At 38.1% G+C, this 23,649-nt stretch overlaps 1 protein-coding gene across 6 annotated transcripts in view; it reads right to left on the bottom strand.

Annotated features, from left to right (window-relative positions):
- magixa (MAGI family member, X-linked a) overlaps positions 1-10,086 on the bottom strand; it is a 66,679-nt gene extending 56,593 nt beyond the window's left edge. For 2 of the 6 annotated variants that reach the window (XM_044350425.1, XM_044350433.1), the window contains exon 1: positions 9,577-10,086. The gene's annotated coding sequence lies outside the window, so the exon portion shown is untranslated. Of the gene's footprint in view, positions 1-8,168; positions 8,298-9,576 lie in introns of all 6 variants that reach the window. The other 4 variants (XM_044350428.1, XM_044350429.1, XM_044350426.1 and 1 more) reach the window with 4 other exon arrangements.
- Between the last annotated feature and the right edge of the window lie 13,563 nt (positions 10,087-23,649).

Below are 23,649 nucleotides of genomic sequence, written 5' to 3'. Positions count from 1 at the left end.
TTGGCATTTGTGTGCAGAAATTAACAGAATATAACCTGTTTAATGTTAAATCATGTTTAAGGATATCAAAGATAAAAAAAAAACCTCTACTTTAACTCATCTATTTATCATTAAGTGCATCTATAAACAGTTACTAGATGGTTTTAAAGCCTCTGGAAACGTGGCTTGAAATCATAAAAATGCATATATGATATCAAAGTTGAGTGTCTCATTAAGCATCCACAAAAATCTGAATGAAAATAAACATTCATAACTATTAGAAAACAAAAACAGCTGATTTGGCTGCTCAAACCATTTCTCCGGACTGTGTGGGCGTGTCCAGATCACGTTTGATTGACAGCTCACTTTCAACTCAAGTATCGTTTTATTTTCTATTCATTCACTAAAACGTTTTGCTGATATAAAACCAGCCAAATCTTCGTTTTTATTTAATTATACCTCCCAGAGTATAACGCTAAATGTTTTAGCGTCTTCCATTCACTTACATGAAACGGTTAGCATTAGCTTAAACGTTTTGCTATTAACTACCAAATCTATCAAATGGACCCTCCTTGTTTGAAAGCTTGAATAATCCATTAACTAACAAACTAGGTTAGACCACCTGAAACTGTTTTTGTTTAACTATACCCCTTGAGCATGGCCCTAATCGTTTTAGCATCTTCCATTCACTTACATGAAACGGTTAGCATTAGCTTTTCTATTCAAAACTTTTGAGCTTACTATCAATTACTCCAGTGGTCAACTAGTTATCTTGACTAATCAGCTAACTAGCCGACTAGAGTAGACCACACATATCTGTTTTTTATTGAACTATGCCTCCCAGAATACGAAGCTAAGTGTTTTAGCATCTTCCATTCATTTACATGAAACGGTTAGCATTAGCATTGCTATGCTACACTTTCGAGCTACTTATCCACTTAATACAGATTTGGATGGTGTACCCAAGTCAGCTAGTTAGCTTAACACAGTAACTTTAAAACCATGTCAAGCAAATTTGAACGGCTATGGCTATGTCAAAGGCTATGTTCTCATACTTTTTAGGTGTTTACTATATGCACATTAGATCCCAAATTACATGATTAATAGCCAATCATGGATTTGCCTTTCCAGGGGCTTTAACTCACTATAATGTAGTCCTCAGCAGATATACAGCACCAGTCAAAGGGTTCAAGGGTTTTTCTTGATTTTTACTAGTTTTCTTCGTTGTAGAACAATACTGAAGACATCAAAACTATGAAAGAACACATATAGTAAACAAACTAAACATATATTTCATATTTTAGATTCTTTAAAGTAGCCACAGTTTGTCTTAATGACAACTTTGCACACTGTCGGCAAAATCTTAACCAGCTTCATGACCTGGATGCTTTTCCAACAGTCTTGTTTCCTCAAACACAAAGTCAAACAACATCCCATCTGACAGAAACTCAAACTGACTTTCTATTTAATCAGGGAACAGACTGAGAGTTAAAATCAAGCTGAATGAAAACAAGAGTCTATCCGCCTTAAACCCAACCAGACCTTCATCATCACATCATAAAACACATGAATCCTTCCGACAGGGATGTTTAACAGGTTTTGAAGGCCACAGACAGATGATGATGTGCTGCTGATGGGGTCAGATCACAAACACACTTCCTGCACCATTAACCAGTACAACCACATCCAGTAAAACAACACCAGAAAGCTCCAAACGTTTCCTCAAACCAGCCGCAACATCCAACACACTCCGACATATAAAAGGTTCTGTTCATATAAACACATTTCTATCATCTCGTGTTATTTATCACCATATCGTCAGACACTTAAGGATGCTCAGCTGAGTTCTGAAACGTATGTGAAGAGCTGAAATGATTGGTCGAATAATCAGTGATGTCATTTAAGTCATTCATTAATCAGAAACTCCCTCTTTTCTCTGATGTCTTAGATTTTTTTGTTTTTCTCTGTTAGGGTTTGGGTAAGGGTTTGTCATCACAAACTGAATATTTTTGGGTTTTGGACCAATAGTTGGACAAAACAAGACATCTGAAGAAGCCATGTTGGACATAACACACTGATTATAGTAATTATTTGCAGCTTTTAATGTCAGTGTTGAAGCTGCTGCAACCGAACAAACTAAACATTCGCGCTGATTTATCTTCTGTTGTTTCCATCCTTCCAGCAGGCCAGAGGTCAGAGGTCGCTGTAGCCTGACAGGAGAGGAACAAATCCTCCCAGAGAGTCTGCGGCGATGAAGATGAGGACGATGAAGACGAGGCAGTGTTTGTATTTCCTCTCCGGTAACGCTGAGCGGCTCTGACAGCGACTGTCAGTCTGAATCTCTGAGAGTCGCGGACGCACGGCGAGCAGCCTCTCATGACATCATCCCTAGACACAGCAGCTTCTGATGATGTCACCAGCAATCTCTACTGAGCGTGCTCTGCCGGGGGGGGTCAAAGGTCAACTGTGTGTTTGATCTCATGTGACGCCATCGGGACCTCACAGGTTGTATTTACACAACACAAGAATCATGTCCGAGTGTCTCTTCGTGTTTGGGTCACTGGAGACCAGCTACAGTAAATAAAAGCCAACAGTCTGGATCCTGATTGGTTCACACAGCCGACTGTACGTCTCTCACACTTCTAAAGAGGTCATGTGACCTGACAGCAGCACATCCAGCACGGATATCAGATTAAAAAGACTGTCATGTGTTTCCATGTTTCACATCAGTGACACGTCAGTCTGATGATGCAGGTTATTAACTTATTAACATTATTTACATTTTCACATTTTTACTCTGTTGGTCTGGAAGCTGATTGTTTTGTTAACGCTTTATTTTGAAGGTCCTTCAATTACATACTAATTTCCTGTATATTTACAGTTATTTTTACAGAGCGAGAGATGCAATTTGGTACAAATTATGAGGAAAAAAATGTAAAAAGTGTTAAGTTGGTTAAGTTGTTAAGTGCTCTCTCATTATATTTGGGTTCATACATAGTTGGTAATTTGCAAAAAAGTTTAATAAATTAGAGTCCTGACATTTCTTTGATAAAATATTTAGTTTTGTTTGTTAAATATTAGCATATTAGGTTGTTTCTATTATAAGCACATTTCTTGTACACAACCAAACTTCATACATAACCCTTCATCCTAAGAATTAACAGCTTATTTTTTTTATTAAAAAAACTCTAATATGCTAAAATATCGTTTGACACACTGAAAACAGAGTTAAGAAATATGAATGAACCCAAATATAATAAGTGTGTGTTTAACAACTAAACCAACTTGACACTTTTATTTGATTTTTCTTATAATTTGTGCCAAATTGCACCGACCTTTCTGTAAAATGTCTAAAAAATGAACTATTAAATATCTGCATATCACTCCAGGAAATGTGTATAAAACCGAAGGACCTATAAAATAAAGCATTAATGACTTTTTATCAAAAAATGTTTCTTTTTATCTCCTAATTTTGACTTACGTGGTCATTTTGACTCGCCATCAGAAATCTTCTTTTACCATACATAACTTCTACTGGTGGAAACTGGCCTCTATAATCATACATATTTAATCAATACTATAACTTAAAATAATCAGCTTGTTCCACATCAATAAGGTCACATCATGTGAAACTGGACTGTGCAGTGTAATACAGTAACTAACCTGATAAGTCTCCACTTTTAAATAATGAAATATTGTATCAACATGTTCTGGCAGCTTCTGTTCTGATATCAGAGTTATAAACACATAATAATCAGTCACATGACTGTTATAACAGTAAGATGAACAGCTGATCCCGGTGCTGATAAAGCTGATCACAAGCCGCAAATTCAAACAGCAAAACACCACACATCCCCACTTCCTGTGTAGACAGGAAGTTAAAGGACGGGTTCACAATTTTTCAAGGGTGTCTTAAACCAGCAGTCAGGTGTCCATATGAGCAGTGAAAGAGGTTTTCCTCGCTGTAATCATTCCTCCTGTTCATACTGGATATTAAAAGATCCTTCAAATGTGTTTTCAATGGAAGTGATGGAGGATAAAATCCACAGTGTGTCCACACAGTCATTTAAAAGTCTCTGTGAAGCTTCTATTCAGCTTCATCAGTCTGAGTTAGTCATATCAAGTGGATATCTGACACATTTACAGTCAAGTTTCAGCAGCTTCAAGTTTCCACATCACACTTGTATAAGTTGAATACTGGATCACGATTGGCTCCGAACAAGTTGTGATGTCATAAATCCTGCTCGTAGGCCCTTTAAAATTGCGATACACGACATTCAGCTATTAGATGTAGAACTATATCACCAACATCTCAGACCAAAACAAACGTACGCATCGTTTACTCAATAAAGTTGGAACAAAAAGACAGAAAGCAGCACTGTGGCCTGCTAGATGTGTGTGTGCTCTATGAAAATTTCAACGAAAGGAAACTAAGTACAATATGTAAAGAAGGATGTGATGTCATGTTCATATTCAGCCTGTGTTACTATCAGGTCATCATATCATTAATTAATAACCTTCCTATAATGAGAACAGTTATATTAACCAGCTCTACAATATTAATTCACCACACAAAACACAAAACAGTCTGTTTATGCTGGTTTGTGTTTTACAGCTACGTTGTCATCATTTGTTCAAATTGGCTTCAAGTTTAATTATTAGTGGAGTAATAAAGTAAAACAGTAGAAACTACATATTCATCGGTCAGCTGTGTTTATTCAGCTGAAAGACAAACTCACACTGTTGCAGCATCTGCACATATTATTGTAAACAATCTGTTAATAGTATCAAGAATTTTCATATCAGATCATCACTTTTTGTTTATTTGACTGCTGCAAGTATGCAAATAATGATTTGCATCTGATGCATCAAGTTGCTGAAGTGATGCTCAGAAACGTGTCCGGCTCAGCTCACAATCATTAATATGTAAAACAGAATTTTTACAATGATAATATAAACTGTCCAGTAAAAACCTGAAGATTTTAACACGGTTTTACCTTCTAAATCCTTCATTTACATCCGAGAGTGATTCTACCTTCAGTTTCTAACTCTACAGAGACCTCAGAGGCAGCAGGATGACCATGGACGCCGACTGAAAGCTCCCCAAAACATCATAAATAGATACATGAATCATAAATAATACATAAATCGACCACATGTGTGTCGTAGTAGTCGTACGACACGCCTGAACCGCAGAAAACGAGAGACAATATTCAGCCAATCGGAGCGAGAATCAGAGCGATCCACATCAGCTGAGTCAGACTGCAGAGAGTCTGAACACTCTGTCCTCTCATCCCTCTCTTCTTCTTCTTCTTCTTCTTCTTCTGTGGTTTCCTCTCATTTACAGCTTCCCCTCTCTCTCTCAATCTTCTCCTCCGTCTCTCTCTCCCCTCCTCTCATTCTTCACTTTTTCTTTACGTATCCCTCGCTCCTCTTCCTCTTCCTCTGCTAGTGCTACCTCTCCTGTCCTCCTCTTCCTCTTCCTCCTCCTCCTCTCAGGTAGTTTCACTTTTTGTCGATTCAACACTTTTTCAGGGAGGTATTTCATCAACTTTCACACGAGATCTGGTTCATTTCTGCAGCTCACTCATTAATATTAGAGACAGAGAAGAAGAAGAAGAAGAGTCTGACAGGCTGATGTGTCCTAAACAGGCCACCGTACATGATAAACCCTTTTGATTTAGAGAACAACATCACTTCTCTCTTCTGTCGCCGCCCTCAGTGGAAACTTTACATCATGACAAACATCTGAGAATTGACCTTTGTGCGCCGTCATTTTGTCTTTTAACTTCCTGTCTGTACAGGAAGTGTGGATTTGTCGCGTTGTGTACGTCTGCTGACATCTGCAGCTTGTGATCAGCGAACGTTTGATCAAATATCTGATCGGTTTTTATAAAATAACGCACAGACTGATTATCAGATTATTTCACCTACACACTCGTGTATTATTTATTTTATTTTATTTGTTTTTATCTTTTTTTTATTAGATTTGATCTTATTTTATTACTTTTATCCTATCGTGTCCTTCATCGTTTTATTGTGTCCTGTTGTGCTATTTATTGTGTTTTTCATCTTGCTGTGCAGCACTTTGGAAACCTCGTGTTTGTTAAAATCCTGCTGTATAAATAAAGAGGATTTGATTTGATTACTGTCATAACATCTCATAATAATATGATATCAGAACAGACGCTGATAAAAACATGTTCATCTGATGTTTCTTCATCAGAGTGTAAAGTGGAGACTCATCAGTTTATTTACACTATTACACACAATCTGTTTCCCTGATTATTACAACTTATATTTCCAATAAAATATATGTTATATTACATAGTTTACTTTACAATAAATCAGACCAACAAAGTAACAAAACCATCTGATGAACTGATTATTTGTGAAGAATGAAAACAATATTAATACTTAATATAATGCTAATATTATGTTAAGTAATAACCGTTAGATGATTTTCATATAAACAGCTTCAGCAACAGGAAGTGAGCTGAGCTGTAGAGCTCATTGATCGACAGAAATTAATCACCTGCTATTTAGAGAATTGATTCATCGTTTTGAGTCTTTTTTTTTTTAAGAAGAAAAGATAAAATTCTCTGGTTCCAGCTTCTCAGATGTGAATATTTTCTGGTTCCTTCAGTCGTCTTTGACAGTAAACTGAAGATCTTTGAGTTGTGGATAAAACAAGACGTCATCTCGGGCTTTTGGGAAACACTGATCCACATTTTTCACCAATGATTAATCATTAATTGAGAAAATACTCATTAGTTGCAGCTCTAGAAATCTAACAAACATCTTTTTAATCTGATGTCTGTGCTGGATGTGCTGCTGTCAGGTCACATGACCTGCTCCTATACGCTGATGTGTGTTTCAAACTATGAGAGATGTAAAGCAGGCTGTGTGGACCAATCAGGACTATTCACCTGTTTTTATTCACATTTTGTGTATAAAAACAACTTTCTTCCCTGTTGACATTTATTACAATATTATTAGCAGCAAATTAGTTTTTTCAATTAGTTTTTTTTCCAGGAAACTCCTGAAAATATCAGGAAATGATGCAGAAATTTTAAAACATGAAGCATAAGAAAAGAAAGCAGTTTAAATTGTCTGCAGTGAAATGAACGTTACAGCCCGTCTCATCTGTCGCCGTGTTGTTTCTGATGATAATCGTGTTAATCTGAGTGTTTCGGTCTGTGTGTGTGTGTGTGTGTGTGTGTGTGTGTGTGTGTGTGTGTTGTGTGCGTGTGTGTGTGTGTGTGTTGTGAACAGAGTCTCTGTTGTTACTGTTGACTTTTCTCTTTCCTCACATTCCTCTGTGAGTTTCTACTCGACTCTACTGTGTGTTCATGTGTTCAGTAATCTGTCACCTGCTGCAAACGCTGGAGAATAATTAACCTGAAGACAACACCTTCCTGCTCTGACCCTCACACACACACACACACACACACCTGAACACACCTGAACACACACACACACACACTCTGCTCCAACTTTCACCTTAAATTTACCTTCAACGGTTTTTTATGGCTGCGTTGGTCCGTCAGATGGAAACGTTCAGCATGTTCTGTGATGTTTGAAAGCTCCCCTAACAGTTTTTTATTATATTTATCACATAGTAACATGTTCGCTTTTAGCTTCAAACCTTAAAGGAACAGTTCAAGAGCCACAAAGACATAAAAAATACTCGAATAATTTGTATCTGATATGTTTTTTTCCACATAAAAAAGTTAAATTAACTAGTTAAAATGTCATAAAACAACACTAGTGTTAAAACACTTTGGTTAAAAATAAGCGGAGACACCATCGAACCTTGTTGTATGTAATGTAGTGATGAACAATAAAGTGTCCATTAATCTGTCAAATTGTTTTCCATTAAGTCTATAAAATGTCAGAATATTAAAGTAGCTGCTATCATTTCTCACAGCACAAAGTGAATCCACAGATATTCAATTTACTGTCACATAAGAGAAAAAAATAGCAGCAAAATCTTCACAAATGATGAACTGGAACTGAGAGAAGTATCACACATGTTGCTGGTTATTTCTCTGATAATTGGCTGATCGCTGCAGCTTAACAGAGTACTGTAGTATTGATTGTGATGAATGTATTTAATGATGAACCATAAAGTCCAACCTGCATCAACAACAACAACAACAACAACTCATCAACATCTCCTCAGTTACCTTCAGTCTTCAATATGAACCACAACCTCCTCTACAGTCTGTCAGTCATGTCGGTTATCGTGTCACAGCTGCAGCAGTTAAACACAGATCAACCAGACGTATTCAGATTTTTTTTATCCGAGCAGTTTACTGTAAAAGAAAAGCAGCAAAAGCAGCAAATCATGAAGAAGCTGAAACCATTAAAAAAAAGACGATTAATCGATTATCAAAATAGCCGCTGATTAATTTCCTGGCGAACGACTAATCGATTAAAGATGAAACAGAGAACTTTGTTCCTCTTGGACTCCATTAAAACAATGTTCCTAAAACACATTTTTATCATCATGTAACCACAGAAAATCATCACAAATAAACTGAAACATGCAGCCTTTACATAGAAACCTTTAAAACATCGTGTGTCACCTAAATCACATAACAAACGAATCTTTTCTTCTTCTATGGATGTGTGATGTCACTGAGACCTTCTCTCCTTTTGACACGAGGAGACAAACCTCCAGTAACACAACTACAGATTCTATTCTCCATCTTAACAACCGTAACTGATATTTATCATCCTCTCATTAATAAACCACACTCTCTCCTCCAGTCTTTGACTGATGAAGATCTCCTCCTCTCCGAAACTGCACCACATCCTCTCGCACACATGGATTTATCAGACGTACAGTTGCACAAGTGAAGAAGAACTTATGAGGTAAAACATCACATTTCAAACGGAGGACGTCGTCTCTGTCGGCCTCCGCAAAAATAAAACCTACAAAACATGTTTAACGCTCCTAAAAGACCAGAAGAAGAACCAGAAATGAACGACTTTTTAATAAAACATGTAGCTTCATGAAATCATGAATAAAACAACTTGTATCTCATCGAAATCACACAACAAACAGCAGCTTTTCTTCTTCTATCAATATATGTTAGCACACACACACACACACACACACACACACACACACACACACACACACACACACACACACACACACGAGGAAGTAAACCTCCTCTTCTCCAGTAACACACCATCTCCCAGTTTGTGGAAACCAGTAGCTCCACACATCTACATGATATTGTTGTGTTTGTCCAGCTGGATCCAGATTCTACTGTCCATTAACACACAGCACCAGTGGAACCTGCTCCTCCTGCTGCCATTCACTAGAAACGCTGAGAGCAGACAAAGAGCAGCTTCTACAGCGCAGATCCAGCTGCTGTCCACAATGTAAACACACACACACACACACACACACACACACACACACACGGTGTCACCTCCCGTTCACTCATACTGATCCAGCTGCTGGTTTACAGTTCTAGGTTTACACGGTGACAGATGAGACCTCCAGGTGTACACACACACACACACACACACACACACACACACACACACATATACACACATATACACACACTCACACACCGCGGTGGTGATGGAGGATGTGACCGTCAGTCCGCTGTGTCTTCAGCCCGGGCAGCAGGCGGCATGGCTCGGCTGTGAATCTGCTGACAGCGCCGTTTGTACCTGCAGGAAAAACACACACACACACACACATGCACACACACACACACTCCGACAAACCGGGTTTCTCGGTCAAAACCACCGAGAACGCGCCCCGGTGTGTGCCTCGTGCCCAGAGAAACGGTTAAAAACAAAGCGCAGCGTCGGTTCCGTTACCTTCATATTTCCTGCCGTCTTCCTCCGGTTCTCCCCCCCTCGCGACGCGTCTTTTCTCCGCTCCGGTAAAAAAAAAAAAAATCCTCTCCGGGCTTTTAGTGTATTGATCGCTCCCTCGGTGCTGCTGCTGCTCCGTGCATGCGCGAGCGTGCGCTGCGCGGGGGGGCGCGTGCATGCGTGACAGTGCGTGATGTCCACTGCAGGTAAAAATGCAAAAGCGCTGAAAGGTGGAAGGAGATCTCTCTCTCTCTCTCTCTCTCTCTCTCTCTCTCTCTCTCACACACACACACACACACACGTGTTCTCTGTGTGTGTGTGTGTGTGTGCATATATATATATTTATATGTGTGTGTGTGTGTGTGTGTGTGTGTGTGTGTGTGTGTGTGCATATATATATATATATTTATATGTGTGTGTGTGTGTGATGCCCGCAGGTAGCAGCTTAATGGAGCTTTACTACACAGTGAAAGCAGTGACGAGTTAATGTCTCTCTACCATCCTCTCTCTCTCTCATAGAAGCAATAAGGAAGAGGGTGATGATAAAGGAAGCGCGTGCGTGTGCGTGTGTGTGTGTGGTAAGGGGGGGGGGGGGGCAGCAGGAAGGAAAGAGGAAGGAGAAGAGGAAGTCAGAGCTCCACCTTCAGTGGGAGGAGTCTGCGTGATGAGGGGGGTATTCGGGGTGATAGGCTGACATCAGCGTGTGTGTGAGTGTGTGTGTGTGTGTGTGTGTGTGTGTGTGTGTGGGTACCAGTGGAATCATGTGTTTATTTATAAGGACAGAAACGCATTAATGAAGATTTCTGTAAACGTGTTGATGTCAACCAGCTGGATCGTTTTCAGCTGCAGTCATTAAAATCTCCTGAAACCAGTGAAGACGCCATAAAGACAAGAAAATAAGCAAAACGTGACGGAGCAGACGCCACACACAGCGACAGGAAACCGCAACACATTAGTGCAACAACTGAAATGATGTTCAAATGATCCAATATTTCACCAAAAATCAAAGATTAGAGAAAAAGTCCATAAACTGAAAACAGATTTGTGTATCAGAACTTTGTTTTTTCTTCTTTCTTCTCCCATTAATCATCTCACCACCCCTCAGATTTATCTTCTTCCATCACTGGTAACCAGTAGTCTGTGTGTTGAGTTGCAGATGTTGATGCAGCCCCCCCCCCCACAACTGAGCAAAACTGATTATAATAATTATTTGGTGCATGCAGACACGCAGAGCAGCAATAAGACATAAATAAAACATGATAATCATAATATTGATAAAAAAATGTTAAAAGATGCAGTTACAAGTTAGTAATTCATGGAAAACTGTTTTTCCCCAAATGGGTCAGTGAGATTTCACGGAGGAGGTGGAGAGGGGGGCTGTGAAATGCAAAAAAAAAAAAAAAAGAGTTAATAGAATAAGCTAAAACACTAAACGGCGTGAAGAACACAGAAAAAGGCTTTGATCAGCAGCTCCTCTGGACTGCAACACATTTCAAGCTCGGCTCCCTCCCTCCGGCAGCGTGGAGAGAGGTTTATGCTGACGTGTCTCTAGAAATAAAGAAAAGGCATGACGCAGTGGACATGATAAAACACACACATACAGTCCGCAGGCAGCACATTCACTCACTGAAGATATCAGTCAAGGTAAGACACAATATATACGTGACTATATACATGAGTTACAGGTTCATAAAATTATACAGCTGATACATAAGTCATGCAAGAGACACTGATAATAAAGTGGTAAATACACCAAACAGGCTGCTTCCACTAATAACTAATAATAGTAACAAGCTGTTAGAAAGCTTCTGTCCCTTAAACATAACTACAGGTTGTTTGAAGTGACTGATATTATGACTTCTTGTTGTTTCTCAGGAGACAGTTTCATATTTTCTGCAGGTTTTTATTTCTCTGTGATGTTTCAACACAACTGGATTCATCTGTGAGGAGACTTCAGGGCAAAGATTTACCGTTGGACCCTCACTGATCCCCGAAAACCCTCCCGCTGTGTACGTAGTAGGGATGTGCAGAGGGCCCAGTATTTGTATCTGTATCTGTATTTGTTGAGGCAGCAAAATTATTTGTATTTGTATTTGAATAAAAGTGGAAAGAGGCTTAAAAATGCTGTTTTTGCTTTTATTACGTTTTTAATTTTAGAAAATGAAAGTGTTACAATAAGTGTTCATGAATAAACTACCTTATGAAGGAGGTCCCCACATCGAGTCCCAAACTGGAGTCTCCCAGATCATAGACGACTGCGCTGATTACTGAGCTAAAACTTTACTCATCACCTCATTGCAGACAGACCTCTACCTATTTATACACCCATAACACAGAGACAGATGTAACATGAAGGGAAGAACTTCAAAGGCTATTCTTGCTTTGCACTTTTCATTTATTGCCTATTTTTTACAACCTAACTTTGTGGAAAGGAGAAGAGGAACAACAGGTTATGGAGAGTCTCTTGGGAGCTCAGTAGCTCAGTTTTATCTCTGGGGAACACCCCCAACTCTGGGAGTGATGTCCAAATTAGGAAATGTGCGTCATGTAGCAGGTGGATGTGACTCCCCTCGTTGACGTAACAGCGGGGCAGAGGAGAGACACTGAGATAGTTATGTAACCGACCTGCACGCTGGTGTTTGACATGAATTTTTTTTCTTCCTGAAAACAAATAATTTTTAAAATATTTGTATGAAACAAATATTTGTAAAAATCCCACTATTTGTGCTTTGCTGAATAACGTATTTGTATTTGGGCACACCCCTACTACATAGACTGTCATTGTAAAGATGTGATTATGACACTTAAACACTATGGTTTGCTTAATGTTGGAATTTTGAATTGATAGCAGTGAAATATTTCAGTTTAATAACCATTTATCTGAATTAATGTGGTCTGATTTCCACTTTTCAATCAGCAATTTCAAAAAAAACATTTCTAATTTGTTTACGTTTTTGAAGGTTCACAAAAATTCATAATTCAATTGCTGAAATTCAATAAACACAATTTAGATCTAAAATTCAAATTTAATAAATCCTGTCGTCCAAATTCAGACACTAAAATTCAAGATATTAAGCTCAGATCTGAACTTCTGGGATAACAATAACGTTCCCATGAAGCCCAGTGCAACCAGTAATCATTCATTTCTGTTGGTTTGTGATCATTTGATGATTAAATTGTAATATGCATCATGTAAACACCCAATAAACTAAAATAATAAAACTAGATGTCGACACAAAGCTCCTTATTTCACTGTTTGTTCATCACATCAGTAAATCTGCTGCATGTCTCTCTCTCTCTCTCTCTATATATATGTGTGTGTGTGTGTGTGTGTGTGTGTGTATACATATATATATATATAGATAGACTGTAGTTTGTATTTGTCTTGTTTGCTCTCAGCATCTCTCCCTCAGGATGTCTCTCTCTCTCTCCTCCATCTGTTTCTGTCTCTCTGTGTTTTGCTGACATCAGCGCTTCCTTCTCTCTCTGTTTACATGGAGTCAAAGATCTTCTATTGCTGCCGGATCTCTCACTGCAGACGCTCTTCTCTCTGCTGCTGTTACTGATGTCGTATACGACACTTTTAAACCTGTTGATGACGTGTGCAGAGTTCTGGGTTAACTGGACTGTTGGTTTCCAGATTAAAATGTTTCTACTTGTTCTGTTTTTAGCAGAAAATGTATTTATTCTTTCCGGACTCTGAAAATAGTAACTTCAAGGGTCTCAACACTGTAAAACATCACAAACATCATACAGAAATTTAGAGGAATCAATATTTTGTCAACTTAAATTTTTTTTAAAAAATCATTTTAAATTAATTCAATCTAAAATTTCTAGTGTTAATTATGAGTCCCTCTGACTTGAAATGACAAGTTGGAGAAATGAGTTTACTCGACTCGTTAAATTAAGTTTTTAAAGAAACATCATCAGTTCATCAGCAAAACCTTTGTTTTGTAGTTTGAAGAAAGTTTGAAGAAAACAGACATGATGGAAACTTGCTGTGTGTCTTTAATACATGTTGAAATAAGTCATGATTGTTTCTTTTCGTAACAATGAAAACAATGCAAATCAAGATGAAGGTTAGTCCACAAGAACGTTCATTCCTATGAAAGTTGCTCAGTGGCGCATGAACAAGCCCCCAGGAAGAGCGCCAGGCTTTGAAGCCAGTTTGACATAGCGGCCAAACCGTGTAATGACAACGTCATGTGACGCTATTGGGCCCAAAAAGACTTTTTCCCGTAGACTTACACTGTGAGAGAGATTTGTCTCACTATCAGAATTAAATCCATTTGGTCCGATCACATTTCAAAAGCCTAGAAGAGCCGCATGATTGAATTGTTTTATCCTCATTCAAGTTAGCCGGAAGGCTAAACCGGAAGTAGCCGACTCGGCCGATGAAAGCTACTAGTGCGCATGCTCTATGGGCCCAATGATCCTGGAAGATCCGGGTACTTTTATACACGTAAGTCGAAGTTTTTTGGCTTTATGCACCACTGAGCAACTTTCATAGGAATGAACGGGGCCCCGCCTCCGTCGCTGTATCCAGTTCTCTTTATACATCCGTGGCATGAAGCATAAAAAAATCGACGGGTATGAAAGTACCCGGATCTTCCACATTGTGCGGCCCATAGAGCGAGCGCACTAGTGACTTTCACTGGCCGAGTCGGCTACTTCCGGTTTAGCCCTTCGGCTAACTTGAATGGGGATAAAACAATTAAATCATGAGGCTCTTCTAGGCTTTTGAAATGTGATCGGACCGAACGGATTTAATTCTGATAGTGAGACGAGTCATTTTGCGGGAGTTGTGACGCTCAAGAAAATGTATCTGCTGATTTACAGACGTCTCTTTCACAATGTAAGTCTATGGGAAAAAGTCTTTTTGGGCCAGTGTGCATCACGTGACGTTGTAATTACACGGTTTGGCCACTATGTCAAATTGGCTTCAAAGCCTGGTGCTCTTCCTGTATCCAGTTCTCTCTCTACATCCATGACCCGCTCCATGGCTCACTCTCAAGACCTCAGGAACAACGCCAAGTCTGCTAGATGCCACTAAATTCTATATGCTGCATTTACTGTCTTTGTCCCTAAACTTTAGAATAGTTTTACCTCTTACAGCTCCACTGAAACTATTAAAAAAAGTCTCAAAACTCTTTTAATAGTTTTAATGTGTTTTGTAGTAAATTTTTATACATAAAGCCAAATATCACTAATTTCCATCAGGGGGCTTCACAGTCCTCCGAGTTTAGACCCTCGATGTGAACGAGGAAAAACACTTAAAGAGGGAAAAAACGGGAGAAACTTCAAGAAGAGCAGCAGAGGATTCTTCTCTCAGGACGGACAGATGTGCAACAGATGCAAAACTACAGAGATACTTCCTGGATGAACAGGATGAAAATATCAATCACACTCAGTCAGTTAAACTTTATTTGTGTAGCACCTTTCATGCAGGTTAGTGAGGTTTAAAGTGCTTCACAGATGACAAGCTGATAATAAAACACAACGACTGAGTAGACAGTAAACAGTAAAACAGTTTGAGATGGATTGATATCAGGAACCAACACACAACAGCTCGGACATAAATTCTACTTTTATGAAGCTTTTACATTCTCAGTTTTTTGTTGACGTTATCAGAAAAGGTGATAATTCTACTTTATGTTTATTATTGAGGTCGTAGTGGGTGATGGTGGTGAACCAGAGCGTATCTGACAATGTCAACAAAAACTGAAAATGCATAAGCTTCCTAAAATATAAATAAATATGAATAAATAAATAGAATTTATGGCAGAGCTGTTGCATCAGATTGCAGAGGTGTTCCTAATAAAGTGCTCGATGAGTGTAGATATATATAAAATATTATTTTCTGTTAATGTTTTTAATGTGAAGCTTTTAATAACTTCTGTTTGGAAAAGTGTGAGACAGAGAGACGGTCTCTAATCAACAGCTCACACACACAGACACACACACACACACACACACACACAGTCAGGTCAATTAGTGTCTGTACGCTGTCATATGAAACCTAATGATTAATTCATCATCTGCTGTGTGTGTGTGTGTGTGTGTGTCTTCTATACTTGTGAGGACCCTCGTTAACAACCTTGTGTGAATCCGAGCTGATAATCAGACTGAATCTTCGTCTCGTTTCGCTTCGTGTGAGTCTGAATGAATCAGGATCCTGCAGACAGTCGTGACTCTGAATCTGGAGACCAGCAGTGACGCAGTAAAAGCAAAACAGTCAGTAGTGGTGAATTAAAACAGACACATAAAACAACACAACAGTACTTTTCCCTAATGAGTCATCAGTAATCAGACAGTAATCTCAACATCTTTAAAAACATTTCATAATTAAAAGAAATTTCCAGCCGGACAGGAAGTATTAATGCTTTCATCAGTGAAAGAACCTCTGAATCTCCTTCAGACGTGTTTTCAAACTAGATTTAACATGTTTTACAGTCCTGCTGATGCTCAGATATAAAGACTTTAACATCTGATGAGGTTTGTTTTTTTTTAACTTATTTTATTTCCTTTTCTCAAGTGCAGTCATACAGTACAATCAAATATTTACATTAATACAGGTGTACATGAAGCAATGTTAAGGGTCCGATCATGATTTTTGACCTTCCATCATGTGTCCATGTGTCCATCATCCATACAGCCATTATCAGTGCATAAGTAAATAAAATGAATAATGATAATAAAAAAAAGGTAAATGAAAAGTAAATCAATAAATTAAATAAATAAATAAATAAATAAATTTTAAAAAACAAAGCAAAACAAAAAAAAGTTACAAATACATACATTAGTATATTTACACCAAAAAACAAATAAACAAACATCTGATGAGTTTTAACTCAACTTTGAGCAAAATGTAACAGAACAGCTCCCTCTAGTGGAGACTCTTGTTATCGTCGAGCTCTGTTTGTCACAGAATGTGAATGATTTTATAAAAATAAACCAACAATAAGCATAAACAAAAGATTTTTTTTTTTTTTTTTAAAAAAAGAGAAATAAAGTTCCAGCAGGATCCACAAACCTGAACCAGAATAAAATGTTTAATCAGCTGATGATGTCTGACAGATAACTTTATTGATTAGTGTCAATAACAACTTTATTCAAACAGCTAAACTGTATATGAATGAATATCAAATCACTCATAAAGGTGAAAACAGAAGTTTGTACCTGTAATCAAGGTAATTACTTTATTGTCTTTTGTTTATTGTTGTTTATTGTCTCCTGAAGGAGAAAACTGTTAGATTAAAAAATGTTTCTGCATAAAAACAAAACATAATTAATACATAAATACATAAACACAGAAACTAGTTCTCTATGTTAAAGTCTGAAGCTGTGATCTCTGTGCTACAAGCTTGTGCTCTTGTGTTTATACAGATTAATTTAGAGCTGTACTGTTTATTGTTCTGTTATATGTTTTAATTGTGCTAGTTAGCTATAAGCTAACTCTGGTACAACACATGGTAACATTTATGTTTAACACTGTACATGATCCCAATAAATACATACTAGGGATGTGCAGAGGGCCCAGTATTTGTATTTGTATCTGTATATGTTGAGGCAGCAAAATTATTTGTATTTGTATTTGAATAAAAGTGGAAAGAGGTTTAAAAATCCTGTTTTTGTTTTTATTACACTATAATTTTAGAAAATTTAGAAAAGTGATGTCCAAATTAAGAAATGTGCGTCATGTAGCAGGTGGATGTGACTCCCCTCGTTGAGACCTGCTGATAGACGTCACAGCGGAGCAGAGGAGAGACACTGAGATAGTGATGTAACCGACCTGCACGCTGGTATTTGACATGTTTGTTTTTTTTCTTCCCAAAAACAAATAATTTTTAAAATATTTGTATGAAACAAATATTCATAAAAAACCCCACTATTTGTGCTTTGCCGAATAACATATTTGTATTCAAGCACACCCCATAAGATAAAGACAGATTAGTTGCAGCTCTGGTGTGTCCTTCTTACAAAACTGTGTACAAAATCTGTTTTCAAACACACCTTTTATGAATGATATGACGTTCTGTTGTACATATATGTGGAGAACACATCCTGCAAAAATGTAAAAGACTGATCAACTAACAGATAAGATATCTTACAGCTGTTCAGCTCAGTTTATATCTTGTTATTTTAATAAAACTCTATCTTCTCTCTTTTGTTTTATTTTGATTTTTTGGCTATTTGTTTCTTTCCTGTTTCCTCCACAGAGCAGTGACGTCAGCAGGAAGCAGAATAATCAGACTTCTGAACTCTGGTTGCAGCAGTTCAATCGTCCAGCAGGAGGCAGCAGAGGTCTGTTTAAATTGTCTGAGGATGACATCACACACAGAGAGGATTATGGGAGAGAAAAAATTAGAGCAGGTTTTATGAAAATAAAAGAGCAGGAATTATTCTGACAGTCATTCAGACTGTAAAGAAGAAAACAAACACATCTGATGAGGATTCTGCCCTTTTTTTTTAAAAGGAGATCATGAAGAATATTAAACACAACTTATTATTATTAGATCACAATCAAACACACACTCAAGTTGACTCAGGTCATCAAAGAGGAAACTCAACACTAGAAAACAGTTAGAAATAAAAAATATAACCACAGATATGTTTGTGTACAGCAGCGGTTCTCAACCTGAGGGTCGCAGCCTCTAAATGATCCACAAGACAAATCTGAGGGCTCAGTAGATGATTAAGTTTATCTTATATTGATTAAATATACTGTATTTTCTTTTAACTGTATCTGTTATGATTTATTTTAAAATTTCCCTTATTTTTACACTAAATTAGCTTTATCTGTTTTTTAAAATCTGATGATTTTATGATTCGTCTGTTTTATTTTTCTGCCTTTGTGAAGAACTTTGTAACATGCTCTATAAATGAAGATTATTATTATTAAGATGACAGGAAGCAAAATTATTTCTGTTGCACCAAATTATGTTTAATTTTTCATATTTTCCTGTAATCTTTGCCTTGCAAGATAATTTGGTGACACCTTATGATAAGAGTACATGAGTTATCATGAATATATTCCTTCATAATAATACTTAATAATCATGAACTATCAGGAATGTACAAGAATAAACAGAATCTCTTTCGTATCTTAATGCAAGAAGCTACAGTAATTTAATCATCATGATTTCTGAGTTATGAAAGGATCATTCTGGTGATTTTCTATGTTTTTCTTATTGTCAACAAATCTCATGTTTGAACCAAAACTATTAAAAACTATTAAAAACACGTCAGTGAGTCACAACGCTGCACTGGGTGACATGTTCCTTTATTATGAAGAGTTTGGTCATGTTAGAAACGGCTCCAATGACTGATAACAGCATCACATTTTCAGTCTCAGGAGAGTAGTTCTGTGTACGACAGACGCCACTGAGCACGTGCAGGAATGCTGTTCTGTTTACAGCTTCGCTGGCTTGTTGTGTTTATATATCACAACCTCCTGACTTTGAACTGAAGTTCTTTGAGAAATTTTTAATGTAGCACAAACTAAAATAATGTCTGTTCTCCTTTTCTCATAAACGGCTCCAAAGACTAATAACAACATTAAGACAGTAACTCTCAGGAGAGATGTTCCTAGTACAGCTTCGCTAGCTTGTTTTGCTACTTATCATGACTTCTTGTACTGAAATTATTTGTAGTACAAAGTCAAGAGGTTGTGATTTGTAAGACAACAAGCTAGTGAAGCTTTAAACAGAACAGCATTCCTGCACATGCTCAGTGGCGTCTGTCTTACACAGAACTACTCTCCTGAGGAGCAGGTCTGAGTTTATTTACACTTCTAATTCAACATGATGCAGATGAACATCCCTTTAACTGCAGACTGAACTCTGAAGAAGACCTGAACATCATCAATAACTCAGAAATCCTGAAGGTGGAAATACTGCAGTTGATGCATTAATGAACATATTTAAGACATGAATGAGATTCTAGTTCACGAGGCATCAATGACGTCATGATTGTTTGTGTATCTGAACCTTTAAGTATTAACAGGAAATCTTTACCAAACATGAAACTGTGGACAAGAGCACCTCAGGTTTTGTTTTGAAAGGTTGAAATTGTAAATATAATTCAGATTATCATTTATATTTTCTTAATTAGATGAATCAGTTTTTTATTCGACAGAAAGAACTTACAGCTGTTTTTGCTGCTGTTGCTCCGTAGAGTCAGATCAAAGATCAGTGAGAGTTCAGGGACTGAGTTCAATATTAATAACTTCATCATGGTTTACATTGTTTTTTATTGTTATAAAAACAAACCACTGTGAATTATTTTAACATATAAAGACACACAGTAAGTTGCTATCATGTCTATTTTCTTCTAACTACAAAAGAGATGTTTTAACTCTAAAACAGTGCATGCTGGGAAATCTGCTAATATGTTGTTTATGTTTCTTTTGAAACTAAATTTAATGAGATGAGTTCATTTATTCATCTTAATAAGCCAGAAGGACTCATAGATGTGAGTTATGAAATGGTACTGAAATAAAAACTAGAAATCTTAGGTTGAATTAAGGTTAATTATGTTAAGCTAATGACAACATATTAGTATGATGTATGATATTTTACAGTATATGCTAACATTATCCTTCTTATTTATCTATTTCTATATATCACATGTGTAACCCTGATATGAAAATATGAGGGTGAAGTATTCAGTGCGTGAACAGCAGCTCAGTTTTACAGAAAACAAACACAATTTGAAAAAGAAAGCGAAGATGTTGAACATGTTTTATTTCTGTTATGTCTTTAGAATTAAATAAAACATAATGTGACTGTTTCTGCTGAGTTCAAGAGATGAAATACAGGAAGTAAATCACAAGGAGAAACTAAACATGGAGAGATATTTAGAAAGTGTTTTTTATCAGTGAAGAGTTATTTGATTTGACTGTTTTCATTTTGATTGGGACACAAACAACTGACCAGAGACAGAAAAGAGAGAAAGAGGTAAATCCTCTCTGTGGCTGCAGCAGCAGCAGATTATGAACGGCTTAATATAGAAGCTTAGTGACACACACACACACACACACACACACACACACACACTAACACACACACACACACACACACACACACACACACACACACACACACACACTAACATACACACACACACACACACACACACACACATACTGATCTGATGGAGAGTTTCTATCTGTCCATCTATCTGGAGGTGGAGGAGGAAAGGGAGGGAATAGAGGAGGAGCAGGTGAACAGGAGAGAAAGTAAAGTGGGAGAAGAAGAAGAAGAAGTAAGTGATGAAAGGTGGAGGTGGAGGAGGAGAGAGGAAGATACAGAGGAGAGAAAGACAGTGGAGGATGTAGAGGGAGGAAGCAAGGACAAAAGGAGGAAAGGAAAGGAAAGGAAAGGAAAGGAAAGGAAAGGAAAGGAAGGAAAGGAAAGGAAAGGAAAGGAAAGGAAAGGAAAGGAAAGGAAAGGAAAGGAAAGGAAGGAAAGGAAAGGAAAGGAAAGGAAAGAAAAGGAAAAGAACGGAAAGGAAAGGAAAGGAAAGGAAAGGAAAGGAAGGAAAGGAAAGGAAAAGAAGGGAAAGGAAAGGAAAGGAAAGGAAAGGAAAGGAAAGGAAAGGAAAGGAAAGGAAAAGAAGGGAAAGGAAAGGAAAGGAAGGAAAGGAAAGGAAAGGAAAGGAAAAGAAGGGAAAGGAAAGGAAAGGAAAGGAAAGGAAAGGAAAGGAAAGGAAAGGAAAGGAAAGGAAAGGAAAGGAAAGGAAGGAAAGGAAAGGAAAAGAAGGGAAAGGAAAGGAAAAGAAGGAGAAGGAAAGGAAAGGAAAGGAAAGGAAAGGAAAGAGACAGGGTGGATGTTAAAAAGCGGAGGTAACTTCCTGTTGCTATTGGGGACTGTAGTAAATACAAGTCAACAGTCTGAGTCCTGATTGGTTCATGCAGCCCGTCGCTATACATTTCTCAAAGTTGGGAACACATGTTCACATATTTGAGGAGGTCATGTGACACAGATATCAGATTTAAAAAAAATCTCTGGAATAAAGTTACATTCAGCATTAAAGGATTTGAACTGATCTACTAAAAAGTATTGTGTGTGTATCAAAGCCTGATATATCTTATCCCTCCGTTGTTGTCCAAAAACTATTAAAAACACGTCAGTGAGCCACACTGCTGCACTGGGTGACATGTTCCTTCATCATGAAGAGTTTGGTTGTGTTAGTTTGTTTAGAAACGGCTCCAAAGACTAATAACAGTGATGACCATCTCCTACATCGCCAAGCTCAACTATAAGTTAGCAGTTAGCTGCCATCTGGTCCGACCCAGAGGAGCATGGAGGTCTGGCTGATGGTCCACGTCCTTCCTGCAGCTGGTAAAGGTCGCCCTGTTTGATCCAGACTTTTACCTCCCCTGGGAAAGCTCATTCTCCCCAATGACAGCACTTGCTGACAACAGATCCCAGCCTGTTACCCCAGTGGCTGATGTCACTTCATCGACTAGAAAACGTCCTGCATCATCCAGCTCGGCGTGCTCTCCACTTAACACCCCCAAGACCGAGCGTCCATGAGTTGAGCAGGTTTGGCTGCCAATACAGACGACCTTCGGCATCCAAAGCTGACGATCTACGATGGAGGATGCCTCAATGGTCAACCCAAAATCCTTGTGATTGGTGATTCCATCTGCAGGTTCGTCAAGCTCCCTTGTGACATAACTTACTGTTCTCTGGATGTAAAGTCTCCAATGTCTCTATACACATTCCAGCCATACTTGACTGCCTGGCTGCTATTAACTGTCCACATTATTATCATGCACATTGGAACTAATGACATAGGTAAGGGCTCTGAGCGCTTTAGCTGCCTCTACAGTCTACACTGCTGGTTAATGAATTTGTGTACTGCTACAGGCCATGACTTCATCAACAACTCTGACTCTTTCTGGCATGGGTTGGATCTTTACAAAAAAGACAGTATTCACGCAAATGGTGAGGAAGTTAATAAACTGACATCTAATCTCATCCATTGTGTAGCTTTTTCAGTCTGACGTTTAGCTGCATGTAGAGACCAATGCCTCAACGGTCAACACAAAATCTTCAGGTTCGTCAAGCTCCCGTGTGACCTAACTTACTGTTTCTCTGGATTTAAAGTCTCTGATGTCTCTATACACATTCCAGCCATACAGACTGCATTTCTACTGTCTACACTGTTATCATGCACATTGGAACTAATGACATCATGTCAAGACAATCAATAAAACTACAGTCTAGCTTTGAGTCCCTCAGCCTAACTCCAGAGAACCCGGGCAAAAACTGTACCCTGTCTGGCCTTATGCCATCTCTAGGTAAGGGCTCTGAGCTCTTTAGCTGCCTCCACAGTCTGTACTGCTGGTTAATGAATATCTGTACCACTACAGGCCATGACTTCATAAGAGGGATCTTTACAAAAAAGACGGTATTCACGCAAATGGCTTCTTCAGTCTGACATTTAGCTGCATGTAGAGACCATGCGTTAAACTGTGTCCAGGCTCTCTGTCTCCCAGGACACAGACCTCTATTTCTCTGGCTGAGCCTGGTCCTCCTCCAGACCATCCTATCTCTGTTATAATTAACAACAGACCACTAAAACGTGTCAAACACTGTCAGACTGCTCTTAATAGAAACAGTGTGACTCAGATCTCCATCAAGAGTTCACTCTCAGTCAAGCCTTTCACTCCAGCAGTGTTTTTATGTTACGTAACGTAAGATCTCTGTTAAACAAGACTTTTATTCTTAACAATCTCATTTTATCTCACAATCTGGATTTCTTACTTTTAAATGAGACCTGGTTTAAGGATATTTAGAAGAGTGGAACGTA

The sequence above is a fragment of the Thunnus albacares genome, chromosome 5, assembly GCF_914725855.1.
Source record: "Thunnus albacares chromosome 5, fThuAlb1.1, whole genome shotgun sequence".
Lineage (NCBI taxonomy): Eukaryota > Metazoa > Chordata > Actinopteri > Scombriformes > Scombridae > Thunnus > Thunnus albacares.
Note: the sequence above shows the minus strand (reverse complement) of the source record. Positions and strands in the feature narration are given on the sequence as shown.